Source organism: Pseudorasbora parva, chromosome 21 (genome assembly GCF_024679245.1).
Source record: "Pseudorasbora parva isolate DD20220531a chromosome 21, ASM2467924v1, whole genome shotgun sequence".
Classification (NCBI taxonomy): Eukaryota; Metazoa; Chordata; class Actinopteri; order Cypriniformes; family Gobionidae; genus Pseudorasbora; species Pseudorasbora parva.
Window position 1 is genome coordinate 23,701,279 of NC_090192.1, and position 18,748 is coordinate 23,720,026.

Genomic DNA, 18,748 nt, shown 5'->3' on the forward strand with positions numbered 1-18,748 from the left:
TGTGTGTGTTTGTGTGTGTGTGTGTGTGTTTGTGTGTGTGTGTGTGTGTGTGTGTGTGTGTGTGTGTGTGTGTGTGTGTGTGTGTGTGTGTGTGTGTGTGTGTGTGTGTGTGTGTGTGTGTGTGTGTGTTTGTGTGTGTGTGTGTGTGTGTGTGTGTGTTTGTGTGTGTGTGTTTGCCTCAAGTTACGGAAAGAAAAGGTTAGGCATTACCCTTCCGTTGACTGAACCAGAGCCAGTGGCCTTTTCCACAACTGACCCTTAGTTGAGAATTCAGCCGGCAGCAAACAGACATGAGCTCATTCCAATTAGACCAACATAGAAAAAAAGCCACTTATTGTCTGTCTAATGCATTTGATCTCACCACCTAACCAACCATTCAGAGCAATCTCAGTGCGCTCACTCACTATTGGCAATTGAGGAACTACTTACTGTCATTACTTCAATCCAGATCAAGATCAAGCAACGGAATCCTTGCTATTATACCCAGCTTGTCCAGTGTAATTCAGTCAAGTTCATTGCCAAAATGCATTTTATGCTAGATTACGGTGTGGTTTCTTTTCTCAAGCTCTGGATAATGTTTAAAGTGATTGTACTTGTGACAATGATGGATGGCAGACATTCTAGTTGGTAGCCTTCACAAAGTAAAAAGATCTAAAAGTGTGCTGTTGACTAACTCTTTCCATTAGACGTATGTTTGGAATCAGGCCCGGCTCCACAGGAGGGTTCGGCCCAACTAATTATGAGCTTGGCCAGCCCAATTCAACTAGAATCCACCATATATCACAGAGAAAAAGTCCTTTGGCCTATCTAATAGTTGGAGTCTGAGTGAAATAAGAAGGGACTAACCAATTTGGTTTTCATCTTTTAATTCTTCATCTTTTATGTCCCTACCCCATGCTGATTTTTCTAATTCAGCAAACATACCTCAGTCTAAGCCGTCTATCAATACCATCTTCTACCATCTTCAACTGATCCATTCAAAAACATTGATTCATTCAGCAACTAATCAATTTAATGTTTGAGTGGCACTGAATCATTTTCTCAACAAATCTGTTAAAACATCTTTGTTGCTTGGAGACACACCACTGTTAGTTTTGCTAGTTTTTTTTTTTTTTTTTTTTTTTTTTTAGTTTTTTTTGCTGGATGGAGCAAAATACTAAAAGTAACTGGCAATTTTTTGCTATTCAGTTAACTGTTTGTTTATTGAACTGTTGTATAAAATGGGGGAATGATAAAATGGGTGGTATATGGGTGAGTGTATATGCATATGTATACTGTTTAAAAGTTTGGAATCAGTAAGAATTTATTTATTCATTCATTCATTCATTCATTCTTTTTTTTTTTTTTTTTTTTTTTACAAAATTAATGGTTTTATACAGGAAGGAAGCATTAAATAGATTTTCAAAGAATCCTGTGGAAATAATTTTCTACAAAAATATAAAGTATCCCTACATTGCTAATATTAAGAAATGTTTCTTGAGCAGCAAATAAGTGATTTCTGAAGGATCATGTGACACTGAAGCCTGATGGCTTCTGAAAATTCAGCTTTGCCATTACAGGAATAAATTACATTTGAAAATATATTGAAATATAAAATATTTATTTTTAATTGTAATAATATTTAGTACTATATATATATATATATATATATATATATATATATATATATATATATATATATATATATATATATATATATATATATATATATATATATATATTTATAACATAAATGCAGTTTTGGGGAAAATAATCAAAGTGTTATTTGCCTAGCAGAAATGTGCATTTTGGTCTGGTTTGTTAGACATGGAATGTAGTTCTGTTAATAGACAGGGGTCACTTATCTCTCACTCATTTGCTCTGTTATTGGGCCTATTTGTCAGTGTTTCTCTCTCCTTCTGTAATTTTTCTGTTTATATTAGTGAGTGCGGATGGCTTTCAATTATTTAGTGAGAGTAACCGGAGGCCACATACAGGATGAGATCGTTCTGTATTCAGCCTCTCAATGGGCTTGACTGAATAATGCATATCTGACAGACATATGAAAGTAGAAACAGAATGAGACAGTTTGACATAAACACAATACAGCCACGGGCCATAAGGTTATTATGATGTCTAACTCAATGGCTGAGGGAGCGTGTGAAGCCTTTGTGTTCTTTTCCTTTCGTCTGATGAGCAAGAGCTAACAATATCTGACTCTGATCAGCTTGAGCATAAAACACTTATAGGTACAATTTTTCTCAAAAGATCATGTGATGTGTTACATTACAAATTCAGACATTTTAGTTATCTGAGACATTGCTTTGCTCATGTGGAAAGCATTGCTTTTTGGCTACATCTATTAATGTCAGGACTATTTTACTACTCTTTTCACAAATGTTTTGCTGTGTTTCTATGCTATTTTGTTTCTTTTTTGTCCTAAACACCTTCATAACTCTTCGAGCTGAAAGTTAAGCTTTGAACCTTTGGACTGAGGAGTTTTAATTTAAGGTTAATTAGAGTTCCTATCTCATTTTCTCTACCAAAGAGAAGCAAAGCAACCAAAGCCTTTGTGCCAAGGATCATAAAGTAGGAGATGAGTGTACATGCAAACTGCCAAGGACAACCGGTCAACAAAAAAAAAAAAAGATTCCGTAAATCTCCAGGCAACTTAACCCACGATTAATGGGTTTTGCTCTGAAAAGACATATTTTCCCCTATTAACTGGGTGTAACCTGAGTCCATTGGGTTTTTATTAGCCTTTTTTTCTTTACACTTCCAAGTTATGTTTGATCTAATAGCATCTAGCGCCCATAAATCTGTACTGCATGAAGATTCATCGTTACAGGCAAAATAGACCTCCTATCGTTCACATTATGGTTCTCGCTCTCTTCTCTGACCCAGAGACTCATCCACACTAGCCCATAATAAGTTCACTCTCATTTCACTCTCCATGTGTGCTTCTTCATTCCATTCTGTTTAGACCTGTTCCTCCTCATCCCTCGTGAACCATCCATCCTTCTCTCTCTGTCCCATTGCCTTAGAATAAAAAGAAAGAAAGCCTCAGAGCTCGGGCTGTAAAGTGTTGTGTTCAAGTGGCCATTACTCTGATTATCACAGTGGAAACCGCTATTGAATAATTCATATTTTTGTCATTTGTATTCTTTATATGTTTCTCCCAGTCAACAACATCCATGCCTTCACTGTTGCTTGGATTTTCTTTCTGCTGATCTATACACTAATGATCAATCACTGCTTAATAAATTATTTAATCAAACTACATTAAAGGGTTAGTTCACCCAAAAATTAAATTGATGTCATTAATGACTCACCCTAATGCCGTTTCACTCCCATAAGACCTCCGTTCATCTTCAGACACAGTTTAAGATATTTTATATTTAGTCCAACAGAGTATCTAAGTGTATGCACATTATGCTGTCCATGTCCAGAAAGGGAATAAAAACATCATCAAAGTAGTCTGTGACATCAGTTAGTTAGTTAGTTAGTTAGTTAGTTAGTTAGAATCTCTTGAAGCTTCGAAAATACATTTTGGTCCAAAAATAACAAAAACTACGACTTTATTCAGCATTGTCTTCTATTCTTTGTTTGTGTTCAATTCTCAAATAAAGATTCAAACAGTTATGAATCAGTGAATCGATCAATGATTCGGATCGCCAGTGTTACGTGATTTCAGCAGTTTGGCATGCGATCCGAATCATTGATCGATTCACTGATTCATAACCGTTTGAATCTTTATTTGAGGTTTAAACACAAACAAGGAAGAGAAGACAATGCTGAATAAAGTCATAGTTTTTGTCATTTTTAGACGGAAATGTTTTTTTGATGCTTCAAGAGATTATAATGAACCAACTGATGTCACATATGGACTACTTTGATGATGTTTTTATTCTCTTTCTGGACATGGACAGTAAAGTGTGCCTACACTTGGATACGCTCTCGGACTAAATATAAAATATCTTAAACTTGGTCTGAAGATGAGCGGAGGCCTTACGGGTGTGGAATGACATTAGGGTGAGTCACTAATGACATTAATTAAATTTTTGGGTGAACTAACCCTTTAACATATTCTTCGGTGTCAGAGTTGGAAGTTTGTCACAGTCTCAACATACAGTTTCATAATCTTCAGATCCACAGAGGCCCAGGATAAAAGGATCTTCATCTGTGTAATTATCACAGCTGACCCTGTTTGATAGCATCCTCCTCTTTATATCATTTGCTTGTTGTAATCATAAACGGGGTAATTTCCTTTCAGGCTTGTCCACACTGAAACTGAAATAACTGCGATTTAGTGAAATTGTGTTCTGTATGTGTGTAATTATGCATAAAGTATTGTTGATTTGTTCTGAATGAAAAAAGTAACATGTGGAAAAGTTGAATTTGTGTGTAAGTTTAAATATGAAAAAGTTTGAGGATATATAAAAATATGTATAAATACAACAGTCAGTATTTGACGCAGATTTTCTGTGTGTTTGCCTGTCCATTTACTTCATTCATATGCCTCTTTATCAGACACTGAGGATATGAGCTGTAACCAATGAAAAGAACCTCTTTGACCACCACGGTACACTGGAGGCATTACAACTGCCTGAGTCAAAAGAGCATTGTTAATCCGTCCTTGGCTGAAAAACAAGATCTGACCTTACACATCCAAAGTTGTGCTTTCATTTAATGTGTTTTGTTTATTTTCTTTTTAACCTACTGTATCCTCTGTCTATACTATCTGCTCCTAAAAGCATCAGAAGCAGTGTTATATTATTCTATTAGTAGGCATAAATGCAGTCCAGTCCATATTTATTCATATTTTGAATTAGCTTTTATTTTTATATTTTCCGTCATTTTTATTGCAGTTGAAGTTTAGTACTTAAACTTAAAAAAGTTTAAGTTCTAATATTTTATTTTATTTCAGCTTTATTATAATTATTAATTTCACATTTCAATAACACTTTTTTGTAGTTTTAGTTAACATAACAACACTGATTAGAAAAGAGCATTTTTTTATATTTATTCATCATTTTCATAGATGCATGGTTTCCCACGAGACTTGAAATGCAATATCAAGACATAGAGAGCAAGGTCGCTGCAGGTCACATCTGTTTCATACATATCAGAATACCAAATGGATTTGCAATCAAATTTCCCTGCTTGCATGTAAAATGACGGTTCACAGAACTTTATTTACAATGTTCTACAGCAGAATTTTGTTCCAACACAGGTGTTTAACTCATAAACTGGACAGATTTTGCAACAAGGTATTCATGACCTCTGGCTTCTCCAGAGGGACGCACTGGAATCAATGCACTGCGAGGTTTCCAGGTCTGGTGAATGACAAGTGACCAAAGTTGGAAAGGTTCCAGTAATGTCTCAGCTCTTCTGGGTCCATTGTCTCATACTTGGTAACATGTTTTCCCTGTTTCAAATTTGTTACGCTGGCATGCTGTTTCAATTCATGCTGTCCGCCAGCAACAATCATTGTCTTTTCAAACTTCAGCTTTCTGAATACAAAGATGTCTTTATTGCTGTGGCTGAATTTGTATTGTAGGGAATTTGGTTGCAAACCCACAATAATGTATCAGATATTCATTCAAAACCATGAATAATGCAAAGGCTGATGATGGGAACAATTGCTGTCTATTATGATTTACAATGTACACCTACAATAATTGTTGGCTATATAATTTACTCACCCAAATGGTTTTCCAATCCACATAGCAACAAAAACAAAAAATGTTAGAAAGAATGAGTCATCTAACCATACAGTGTCACTGCAAAAAAAGTCCCATATCTTTTGTAACATCTCCTTTAGTGTTCTACAGAACAAAGATAGCCGTACAGGTTTGAAAAATCTGGTGGTCATATATTCATAATTGTCGGTCTTTTTGTTTTTGGGGAGGATCAACTATTCCTTTAAGATTAATCTCACGTCTCCCGGAAGCTGCTGTTGAGGACAAATGCAAGTTCGAGGCGCGCTCTAGCGAGCGTGAATGACAGACGGGCGCGTGCGCGGTTTCTCTGCACTCACGCAACTCATCAAGTTGTTTGTTGAGATATTCTTTGATGCCGCTTTTAGTTATAACGAACTACAGTTTGGAAATAACCCCTAAACATCAGTGAGAAGTACCCCGCGGGTAAGTTGTTAAATTAATTGTTTGCATGCATTTGGATTTCCCTTGTGCGCAAATCCCCAAGTGAGTTTTGTCTTGTTTTTAGCAATTAGCAGAACAATAAACAAAGCAAAAGTAGGTTTGTGTTTAAATACTCTTGAGTAATTAATACATATGTTAATGAAGCAAGGCTGTTTCTCGCCAAGCCTGTTGTTGGTGGTTTGTTTTTGTTTTGTCATTTTGTTTAGCGGTCTCCGAGAGATTTATGAATTGCAGGTATTACGTATTTATGTACTTATTTAGTGTTACTTTAAGCGCTGTAGTTAAACCGTAATAGGACTGTAGTTTTTTAATTGTTTGAGGAGTTCACATTAAGGTTTCTTGAGTATACCAACGGATAGGATGCGCGCTCCCGTGCGCCAGTAATTGAATGATAGTTGTGTTCACGCGTGAAAAGTGAACAGAATAGATCGTGAACGGAAGTGATACACATTATTGAAGTTTATCCGTAAGGTAAGTATAGGGTGAGGTTACGAAGCGTACCCAGTGGCATGTATGTCCTTTATAATTTGAGGCTCCCGTTACTTGATACATTACATGTTTCCCAGCTGGGGTGCGCGGTCATGAAGCGCGCTCCTGGGGAGATGCAGTTCTCAAAGCAGAGAAATTAACGTGAAACTTGATGCCGGATGCTCTGATGACTCTGTGTGTGTGTGCGCGCGCGTTCGCGTTCTTTTGCATTCAAAATCTTAAATTTTTCTCCATTATTTGTATACAACAAGTCATTGTAAAAGCATTTGTAGTTTAAAAATCTTTTTGCACAGGTCTATGTACAGTGTGCACAATGACTAACAAAATAATACCACCCTTTTTTGCACTGACTGCACTGGATTATTATATATCCAGTCTCATTTGCATTGATCTAATGCAGTATAACACCACCAATGACGCAGCTTTATGGCTTTTGTGTTCCTATTTATTTAGTTCTGCCAGAAACAACTTAATTTTTATGTAGGCATTGGCCTGAATAGGTTATGGTAAGTTGTTTTGCGTTGTGAGTCGTGTCATATATGCACCATCTTAAACTACTTTAAACATAATTTGGATAATCAGTTTACAAATAGGCAAGCAGTTTTAGAGACCGTCCGTATGTAATATTTGTATATTATGTACGTTTTTTTCAATGTTGTTTTTATGTCTATGTGGTGTTTTTTAGCCTGGTCCTACCAGACTCTTGTGGCCTACAATTTATTTGTTCAGAAAGTCTGACCTCTCTCCATTGACAAGCTTTAACTTACTTGAAGGCGGGAACTCTGTTGAAGTTTAAAACAACTGGATCTGTCCAGAGTCACTCTGGATCTGCCATAATCAATTGCTAACATTTAGTTGTGACACACACGTCATCTCAAACCATAGAGGGTCATGTTCTCAGCCACTCCCTCTGTTCGCTGATTGGACAGGTTAAAACTTGACCGGAGAAAACCAGAGAATATACCGCAATCCCAGATGGAGTGCTGAAGAAAAAATGAAAATTGAGGTGAAGTGTGTAGAAGGGCGGAGCCAGGCTAGTTTTTAATATGCTTTAAAGGTGGGGTAAGTGCTTTCTAGCAACCGATGCTCCGCCCTGTAACAGTCCAAATAACAAACATATTAGAATTGTGACCAGATTAGAGGGACATCGATCACAAAAAGGGGAAACAAACATTATAGAAGCGTATTATGTTATTGTCGGACACATTTTGGGAGCTGACTCTTGAAACAGACGGTGAGGAGGTTTAGATGCTCCAGGCTTTTACGGAGTGGAAATAATGGGTCTTTATCATCGCTGAAGTGAACGAAGATACAATTGCAATTGGACAATCAAACAAATATGACACATGAGCACATTCAAGCAAAAACCAGAATCTATTAGTTCTGTGATGACAAGTAAGACCCACATCACTTGAGATGTTGGGTCTGGGAACAGTTGTCTTTTAAATTCTCTCTGCAGGCAATATGATCGCGCTACAACCAACCAGGGCAATTAAAAAGGTGAAGCGAAATTAGTTAATAGACTAAAACTTTTACTGTATCCGGTCAGCAAAACTCCGAGCACATCTTCCTTTTTTCCCGTTCTTTGATCTTTTCTCAAAAAAAAGCTTACTTCCAAGTTTTTCAGAGTCGCGACGCACGGCCTGGCCAGCTTCTTTGTTTTTTAAGTAGCACGCGGAACTGTCACAACTCTGCTGTCATTATTTTAAGCCCACTCACCGACTCTATACACGATGTAATTAGCCTGACTAGAGTATTTTTTCAAGCTCGTAAGCCAACGGAGAGTGGCTAGACTACCCTGGCTGCAAATTGTATTTACTGCCGTTAGGGTGCGTCTAGATTTCTAGGCTAGTTCTGTAAAATTAAACAAAATCAATGTTATACGAGAAGAAATAAAGCAACCTCTGCCTTCACTCCTTGAGTTCTCTCCAGCGCTGGAAAGCTACTTCTTGCCTGATCATAAGCCACCTTTTGTTCCACAGACATCTTCCACATTTGTTTTTTATCTGCCATCTCTCTAATGTCCATCCTGTGTCGTGTCTTTTGAATATTGACGTGCACCGAGCGCTCTCTTCTCCCTGTCATTAGTAGACATGCCCTTTACTGCTGATTAGTTATCAGTTTGTGGTACTCGACCCGAGTCACATTTCTAAAGCAGTTTTAAAATAACACTTACTCTACCTTTAAAACAAACCATGTGCACATTCATAAGTCAAATTATGAAGTTAACAGCAGTGAGAATGCAGACTGAGATGGTGAATTGGGACATGGTTTGTGTAACATTAGCAACACATTATTAGCTGTTTGATAATGTAAGCAAAAGACTAATCAAATGAATTACTGTTATTTGTCTGTCGTTGTGCCACAATCAGCCTGTGGCACTGCTGAGGTGTTATGGAGGCCCAGGATGCTTCGATAGCGGCCTTAAGCTCATCCAGAGTGTTGGGTCTTGCATCTCTCAACTTTCTCTTTACAATATCCCACAGATTCTCTATGGGGTTCAGGTCAGGAGAGTTGGCAGGCCAATTGAGCACAGTAATACCATGGTCAGTAAACCCTTTACCAGTAAACCATTACCAATGGGCACCTGTAGCCCATTTCCTGCACACGCCTGTGCATGGTTGCTCTGGATGTTTCTACTCCAGACTCAGTCCACTGCTTCTGCAGGTCCCCCAAGGTCTGGAATCGGTCCTTCTCCACAATCTTCCTCAGGGTCCGGTCACCTCTTCTTGTTGTGCAGCGTTTTTTTGTCACACTTTTTCCTTCCCACAGACTTCCCACTGAGGTGCCTTGATACAGCACTCTGGGAACAGTCTATTGGTTCAGAAATTTCTTTCTGTGTCTTACTCTCTCATTGAGGGTGTCAATGATGGCCTTCTGGACAGCAGTCAGGTCGGCAGGTCTTACCCATGATTGCGGTTTTGAGTAATGAACCAGGCTGGGAGTTTTTAAAAGCCTCAGCAATCTTTTGCAGGTGTTTAGTTAATTAGTTGATTCAGATGATTAGGTTAATAGCTCGTTTAGAAAACCTTTTCATGATATGCAAATTTTTTGAGACAGGAATTTGGGGTTTTCATGAGCTGCATGCCAAAATCATCAGTATTAAAATAGTAAAAGACCTGAAATATTTCAGTTGGTGTGCAATGAATCTAAAATTATCATTACATTATGGAAAATAATGAACTTTATCACAATATGCTATTTTTTTGAGAAGGACCTGTATATTAAATGAAGCAAGGGTGTACATTCTGGCTATTTTAAGGCATGAAGAATTTTTTTCACAGGAAAAAAAAAGTTTACATTTGTAATGGATAAAATTATTGACTACAATGAAAAGTTGACATTCAAGTTTTTACCAAACCTTGATTATTTATTTAACTTTTTTAAAAGCTTTATTTTTTTAGTTAGATTTTTTTTTTCTGTCGCATTTTATTAGAGATGGTGACTTAAATGCATATGGATGACGCATTACATTTGTGAATACTTGTTATCTGTCCATGCTAAAGATCACTTACTGTAAACCGATGTCAGTATTAAATGCAAGTAATCTCTTACCCTGATTTGAATTAGGTAAACTTGTTTTGCATTTACAGTGTATAAGATACAAATTCTAGCTCATTAATTTACCTTCTGCACTTGTTTTAGCAGGATGTCTAGTCAGTTTGTTTGAGAAATGGCTTATATTCATGCGTTAAAATGTATAGAACAATGGCACAGCAATAATAAGAGCATAATATGCTGTCAGATCCTTTACTTGTATTCAGGGTGTGTCTGGGTTCCATTTGGAAGGCCTCCTGACTAGGTCTTAACGATTTCCTGCTTGGCCTTTAAAATGAGTTTAATGGGTTTTGGAATGCTGGCAGCTATTAGCATAGATCTTCAACGAGAGTGAAAGAGTGTCAGGAAAATGAAGGGCTTAGAGATTGGTGTGGATGAAAACAGAGAATTTGCCCTGTGATGTAGGTCTGTTTTATGCTCCAAAGAGATTAAATATTCAGTATTTACTGACATGACCGTCTCCTCATCAGTGAGAAAGTAGGCCAAAATAATATAAAAATATGTATGTTTTTTCATTATTTTTATTTTATAATATGTAGAGCTGATCATTCTTGTCTTTTTCAAAATATGTATTTTGATAAGACAAGCGCAAATGTTTTCTCCAGTAGGAATGGACCATTCTCCAAACTAGAGTCAACTGTCCATCCATATTTGTTTTCATCACTGTGATGAGCAGGGGAGCTTTGCCTTGTGACTGATCATTATCTTATGTTTCATAACAAAGCTCTCTTTCCATAGGCTGTTATATTTCAGCAAAATTAGCTAGTGGAAGGAGTATGATGTGTATTACAGAAGAGGATGTCTAGTCTAGCAAGTTTATGGTTAACCTCACTTTCCGTCTGTGGTACTCGAGTCATGAGACTGTTGTAATGTATACTTTCTGCTCAAAGCTCATTCCTTTTCTGCTTCAAATCATTAAGTCTATAATTTGTATTAATTGGTTCCCTTTTTAAGGGTCTTTGAATTAGAGACCCATATAAAACAGTGATCAGGCATAACATTATGATCACCTTCCTAATATTTTGTTGACCCCCCTTTTGCTGCCAAAACAGCCCTGACCCGTCGAGGCATGGACTCCACTAGACCCCTAAAGGTGTGCTGTGGTATATGGCACCAAGCAGATCCTTTAAGTCCTGGAAGTTTCGAGGTTGATCAGACTTGTTTGTTCAGCCCATGCTCAAATGGATTGAGATCTGGGGAATTTGGAGGCCAAGTAAACACCTCAAACTCGTGCTCAAACCATTCCTGAACCATTTTTGCTTTGAGGCTGGGAGCATTATCCTGCTGAATGAGGCCACAGCCACCAGGGAATACCTTTTCCATGAAAGGGTATATGGTCTGCAACAGTGCTTAGTCAAAGTAACATTTGCATGGATGGAAGGACCCAAAGTTTCCCAGCTGAACATTGCCCAAAGCATCTTACCGCCTTTCTATAGTGTGAAAACTGGTGCCATGTGTTCCCCAGGTAAGGGACGCACACACACCCGGCCATCCAAGTGATGTAAAAGAAAACGTGATTCATCAAACAAGGCCACCTTCTTCCATTGCTCCAGCTGATGCTCACATGCCCACTATTGGCAATTTCAGCGGTAGATAGGGGCCAGCATGGGCAGTCTGACTGGTTTGCACCTATGCAGCACCATACACAACAAACTGCGATGCACCGTGTATTTTTGACACCCTTCTATACGAACCAGCATTAACTTGAGCTTCTTGGGTAATTTGAACTACAGTAGCTCGTCTGTTTGATCGGACCACACGGGCCAGCCTTCACTCCCCACAGGTATCAATGAGCCTTGGCCACCCATGGCTCTGTCACTGGTTCACCACTGTTCCTTCTTTGGACCACTTTTGATAGATATTGACCACTGTAAACCTGGAACACCCCAAAAGAGCTGCAGGTTTGGAGATGTTCTGACCATGTCATATAGTCAAAAAAAATTGTGTACTGTGCTAATTAATTGAGACTTCTTACAGCTCTTACAGGTTGTTGGCCCTGTTTGTTTCGTTGCTTCTATTGCTATCCCCTTTTTTTGTAAGTCGCTTTGGATAAAAGCATCTGCTAAATGATTAAATGTAAAAATGTAATGTAGTCATCATGATGGCCATTCTCAAACTCGCTTCTAACACATCAACTTTGAAGACAAAATGTTCACCTGCTTGCCTAATATATCCCACCCACTAATAGGTGCCTTGATGAAGAGATAATCAGTGTTATTCACTTCACCGGCCATAATGTTATGCATGTTATTTCATCTTTATTTCAAGTCAAATCACCCTTATTTATATATAGCGCTTTATACAATGCAGATTGTTTCAAAGCAGCATTACAGGAACATGACAACAGGAATATTATTCAATGATGCAAAAAGAACATTTTCATTGTTCAGCTGAAGTTGATTGAGTTCTGTAAAGATCATCAATTATTAAAATAGATTTTTTAATCTATAAAGCAGTTCTGTAGAAAACAGTGGTCATTGTTCAGCTCAGTTCAGTTCTCAGTTCTATTCAGTAGTGTCTCAGTGCAGTCAAATCAATTATGTTGTTTAATATTGAGTATCCCCTAAGCAAATAAGAGGCGACAGTGGCAAGAAACCCAAACTCCCATTAGGTGACATGACAACAACAACAACAAAAACTTAGGAGGAACCAGGCCCAGTTGTCTGGCCACTTCTTCTCTGGCCAACAAAGCAACATGGTGTGATTTTATGATTCAGGCAGCATCACAAGTCAGAATTAGATTGTGGATCGGAAGCATTCAAATATTTCAGTATCATTTTAATAGTTTTAATTTTAGTTAATAAATAAACTGATTTAGCTAATGATACTAAATAATAAACTAAATATATGATACTAAAGATTTTTTTATTTATATTGCTCAATTACTAATATGGTACCACTGTGGTATTTTAGACATTCGCTTTTAACTTATTTAAATCAACATTGGGACCTAAAATATTTTACAAAAGTTTTTTTGTACTTATATGTATACTTAAATATATGGCTTAAAAATATCCAAGCTAAAATATTTTGCATGTAAAAAAAAAATGCATGAGTAATACATCAGTTTTGCTTTGATGTTTCAGTTCACACACACTTGTATAGGTCTGCTTATTTGGGGTATGACCATGTGTCGATGTTGGCACAGTAATATCCATACCCATCATTCAGCAGACATAACCCTCAGGGACTTCTGAAGCAACTGCTTATTATATAGAATAAAGGATCAGTTTTCTGAACAGGATAAAGCAGCTGTAGTCCTGCTTGTGCCTGGGCAAGGAGAGAGCACCACAGCACCAAATCACCCCCCCCCCCCCCCCAGTCAATGAGACTCTATTGTTTTCATTTCACCAACATTACTTTGTGTTACCCTTGATTAATATAGTGATTTCCTTCACAAAGACTGTCATTGTTTTTATCATATAACAGGAAGACCGTACACACAGCATTGAGTTTCTTTGTGTTCATTTCTCCTTTTTAAATCTTACTATTTGACTAACCCTGCTACATTGTCTCTGAGGAGCTGTGTATGAGAACATGTACACATAAATATTTGCCTACAATATTATATAAACATAATAGTCTCATTAAAAGTTACAGATACAATTGGTCTTTATACAATCAAAAATTAGAACATTTCATGAGAAAAATAGTTCCCTTTCTAGTGCCCCTGAGCTTTCTTTTACATAGTCCCAGTGTTATACCAGAGCAAAACTTCTCTGTAGACCCTCCTGCTTTCTTTCTGAGTAATGGCTGACCCTGTTGCATAAGTGCAGAGGCTGACATCATTGTTAGAGACCCAGCACTGGGGTTTGAAGGCAGCGTGAACCGGTGTGGGGCCTCAAATCTCCCCCCTGCACTGGGATGAGGAGCAGCTGGGGTGGACCTCACTGTTGAGAACAGATTGTGAAACAGTATGAACTGTAGCACAACGAGCACCTGGCTTTTGCATTTTGCTTGTAGGCCATACTGTAGCTAGGTGTGTGTTGTCTTTGGTTTCTCCATTGAAAGATTTCGCCTGGATAACCTTTGGGAAATTGATCCGCAATCTTGTTAAAAATAATGATGTTATTCTTTCTTCAGAAGGAAGTGCAGAACAGTATGTGCTACACAGCCAGCAACAGCACAAAGTTTGATAGTCGTTTTCTCATGTAATTTATTTTTGTTTAATTGTCGTTAGGATTAATAGTAATTCTCCATATAACATCACTGTCTTTGGACAGGCCACTCTTCAGAATTCTATTGCTGATGTGTAAATGTATTAAAGGTCCCGTTCTTTGCGATTCCATCTTTCAAACTTTAGTTAGTGTGTAATGTTGCTGTTAGAGCATAAATAATACCTGTAAAATTATAAAGTTCAATGCCAAGCGAGATATTTTATTTAACAGAAGTTCCCTTTCAAAGCCTACAGCAAACGGCCGGTTTGGACTACACCTCTGTACTTCCGGGTTTAATGACGCAACTAAAACCATTTGTTGACGAACCCTCCACCCAAAAGAACACGCAAATTCGGGGGCGTGGTCTTGTTGCTCTCGCACGTTGAGAATAGGAAGTGTTGTTTTTGTAGAGTGTGTTTGTCGCCATGCCATTGAAACGCTGTTATTTTCATCCCGGAGTCAAATCATCTTTGTTTGGCCTTCCCACGGACGCTGTACGTAGAGATCAATGGCTACCGTTTATGTTTAGCTTTGTTAACTAACGTTAGATGGTAATTGAAACTAATCCGAAAAACTTAGTATATAAAGTGTAGTAATTCATTCAGACACCATCGATTGTTGGTGTTTGTAATGATCAGTTTAAACTACTGAATAGACAGCTTACCATTCTGAAACATCCTGCAAAAGTCTTTCCTGAGCAGGTTGTAATCGATCCTCTTCTATATTCTCCGGGTCTGATTCCGGCTCAAATTGATAAGGCAATATAGACATTTTTGCAATAACATTCATCGCTTGCCTCTCCCTGTTATGGTAAGAGGCGGGACCTTTCCGGGCAAAGTGCGCTAAGCTGCTGTCCAATCACAACACGGGAAGCACTGGCCCAATCAGAACTCGTTACGTATTTCTGAAGGAGGGACTTCATAGAACAAGGAAATCGTCAGGCCGTTTTTTAGGACAGAGGAAACAGCGCTGTACAGATAAGTAAATTCTGTGAAAAATACTGTTTTTTTTTTTACACGCGAAACATGAACTCATGTTATATTGCACACTGTAAACATAATGAAAGCTTCGAAAACACGCTAAGAATGGGGCCTTTAATTTGTCTGATGTTTAAAAGTTAAAGCAGTAGCAGGATACATGCAGCTTAATTTCAATAAATTGTCTTTTTTTAACTTTCAAGTTTGGAGTTTTGAAAGTTACAGTATATTTTCATAGTACACTGAACTCTACCTTGAAAGTTCAAGGAAAATCTGATTCCTTATGACATGACCCCTTTAAATCTTCTCACTGCAAAGTATAAACACAATCATACACATGAGCTCCAACATAGATGGACTCAGCGCCATATTTACACACTGACATACCTTCTGCCAGACACACGTAGTTAAAAACGTATACTTAGTGCTCACATGAGGATCCCAGATGTGTTGATCGCTCAGAATGTTCTCTGGCAGCGGGCCACATGAATTCTGGAGAACGCTGGGAAAAACAGTCTGTTTCTAAGGCCTAATGAAGACATTGTCCTCTAATGGGGGCCACAACTGTTATTGTACTTGAGTAATTTGCTTACTCAAATGTATGTACTTGTGAAAGTGGGTCACAGCAGAAAAAAGCACATCCGTTTAAGGGTAGGAAGGGTCATGTCTTTGTTTTTCATCCATTCTTTTCTTTTGCTGTCTTTGTGACTTCATTTGGAGTCAGCAGTGCTTTTAGGTTGATTCTTTATACAGTCAGCTGTTTGAAAGCTTACTTATTTGATTTGAGATGCTTTGAGGAGGTTTAAATTTGCGTAATAACTGCATTTGTTTAAAACGTTGGTGCCCACTTGATGGAAGTTAACAACTCCAGACAGTTGTTAAACTATGTGTGGTTTGCAAATTGCATTTGGTTAGTTTCTTAATGTGGAATATGCAGGCACAGTTGTGTCCATTTTTTCCTGGCTGGATAGTTTAGGCTCCCTTTTGCTCTTTTGCCTTTTGCTCTTAACAAAATCATTCGACTTTGGCAGGTAGTCAGCAGTAATTTTATTAGCGGAACTTTTACATGGATGGTTTTTGTTTCTGTAACACTTTGTAGCTTGAAGTAAATGATGCCAATGAAACCAAAGAACACAAAATGAGACTGAGAATATTTTATTGGTATTGTTTAAGTGGAGGTTGATCCAAGCTTTTTATTGGCTGCACCTGAGGTTATCTCCTAGAATGTCATGAGGACACACTTCAGAAAAATACTTACATGCTTTGGACACACACATCTTATTTTTCTTGGTTGCCTCCTATATGCTTTGTTGCAGATGAGTTGCACTAAGTGCAACTCTGCTTTTCATATCGATTTGTTAAATGGATCAGGAGTTGGTGATATGATTCATACAGCCTAGTCAGCTGCAAACTATTGCCTGTGCAAATGGCACTAAACTTAAGCAGAGTGGAGTGATACAGAGGGGGAAAAAATGAAGGCAGTTTTTTTTTTGTCAGAGGTGATGGGTTCAGCCTGTGGTTGAAGCAGAGCGAACATGATTTTTCAATTAAGGCTCCCCTCAGAATTTTCTTCGTAAGAGTGCAAAAAGCCAGATCTGGAGGGAGCTCAAACCTCCACCCAAGTTAGTGCATGTTAATTTACACGCATGCATGCATGCGCACGCACGCACACACACTTGCATTTGTTTTTTATATATAGGCTAGAGTAATGGAGAATAACCGTTTAAAATCTAACCGTGTTTAAAATCTTTCTCTTCAACATGAATTGTTTTATTTACATTATGTAGTAGAATGCCAATAGTCTCAAGCCCATGTTAGAGAGTTCTTCACAGCTCATGTTGTGTGTTTGACAATGTCTGTAAAGCTTTGGGCCCTATCATACACCCAGCGCAATGCGACCGCAGGTGAGAAGCAAGTGTTTTTGGCTAGTTTCATCCTTATGTAGTTATCATTTTTACATCCAACACTACAATGTTTAAATAGCAAATGCATTTGCACCCATTTGTACGCCCATGGGTGTGCTGGTCTGGAAACGAGGTTCAGGCGCATTGTTGGCACGTTGCCATTTTGAGGATATTATTCAGTCACACACCAGTCACACTCATGAAGACATAATTTCAGTTGTTTGAGTTCTAATTGACCAACTGAAACCTGGTCTAAAGTCAATAGCACAGCATTTTTTTGTGTTATTTAAAGGGCGTTTTATAATGTGTGCCTGTAAGCGGATGCAGCTCGTGGTGAATGCTTATTACACAGGGACGCGCAGCAGCACACAAACCTTTTTAAAAAAAGCATTACAATGTAAAAATTATCTACATAAAAATAAAAACACCTACGTGTCATAATTGCATGTATCAGAATTACCTATTTGCAGTAATGACGAATGAAATTGACTACTTGTAACCAACTGTGGCAATGTATTTAAACTGACTTGTAAGGTTGAGGGTGTCTATATACCGCCATGTAAATAGTGAATCTGCCATGGTGTAAGCGCAACTAGATTTTAAAGGAAATGGGGATGAGATTCTGATTGGTTTATTACACGTTATGCCCAGAACACACCCATTGCTCATTAAGAGAATAGGGGCAACTCTTTTAGAAGAATTTTCCCCATCGTTAAACTTGCAAAAGTGGATTCGAACATGCCTTAAGTGCACTTGCGCTGTGCGCTTTAGACTTAGATCTTTAAAATAGAAGATCTTTTATATTTAAACCTTTTTATATTTTAACCCTGTTAAAATATTATATTTAAACCCTGCAAGCACCGAATCATTGATATCAATAGTGCTCTGTAAATAGAGAGGGAAACACAATTGTTGTGACACAATTTTCCTCTATATCTGCTTTATTTATATATTGAACTGCTCTTTCCACACCTTTCTAAACAAGCTACAGTAACATCTCTAACTCAATCTGCAGAGTGAAATATAGCTAATATATATAATATTAGTTTAGTTTAGTTTATTGATTTATAAAGCACATTTAAAACAACAGAGGTTGTAACCAAAGTGCTGTACAAGAACATTAAAACAAAATCAAAACAGAATTACACATTATAAACATTGAGGGCACATGGGAAAACATTTACACCATCAGTTAAAACATAAAGATTATAAATTAGTTTTTAAGGATGCTTTAAAGTAGCAAAATAGGGGGAAGATCTAATATTAAGAGGAAGACCATTCCAGAGTCGAGGAGCCGCCACAGAAAAAGCCCGGTCACCTTTAGTTATATAACTTGAGCGAGGAATAGAAAGACATTTTTAAAAATCAATCCGGGACCTAATCGGTAGCCAGTAGAGAGAGGCTTTTTGAGTGCCAGTCAGTAGTCTGGCTGCTGTGTTCTGCACCATTTGCAAACAATTTACAGCTGACTTGGGCAAACCCAGGTACAACGAATTACAGTAGTCCAACAACAAGGTGAT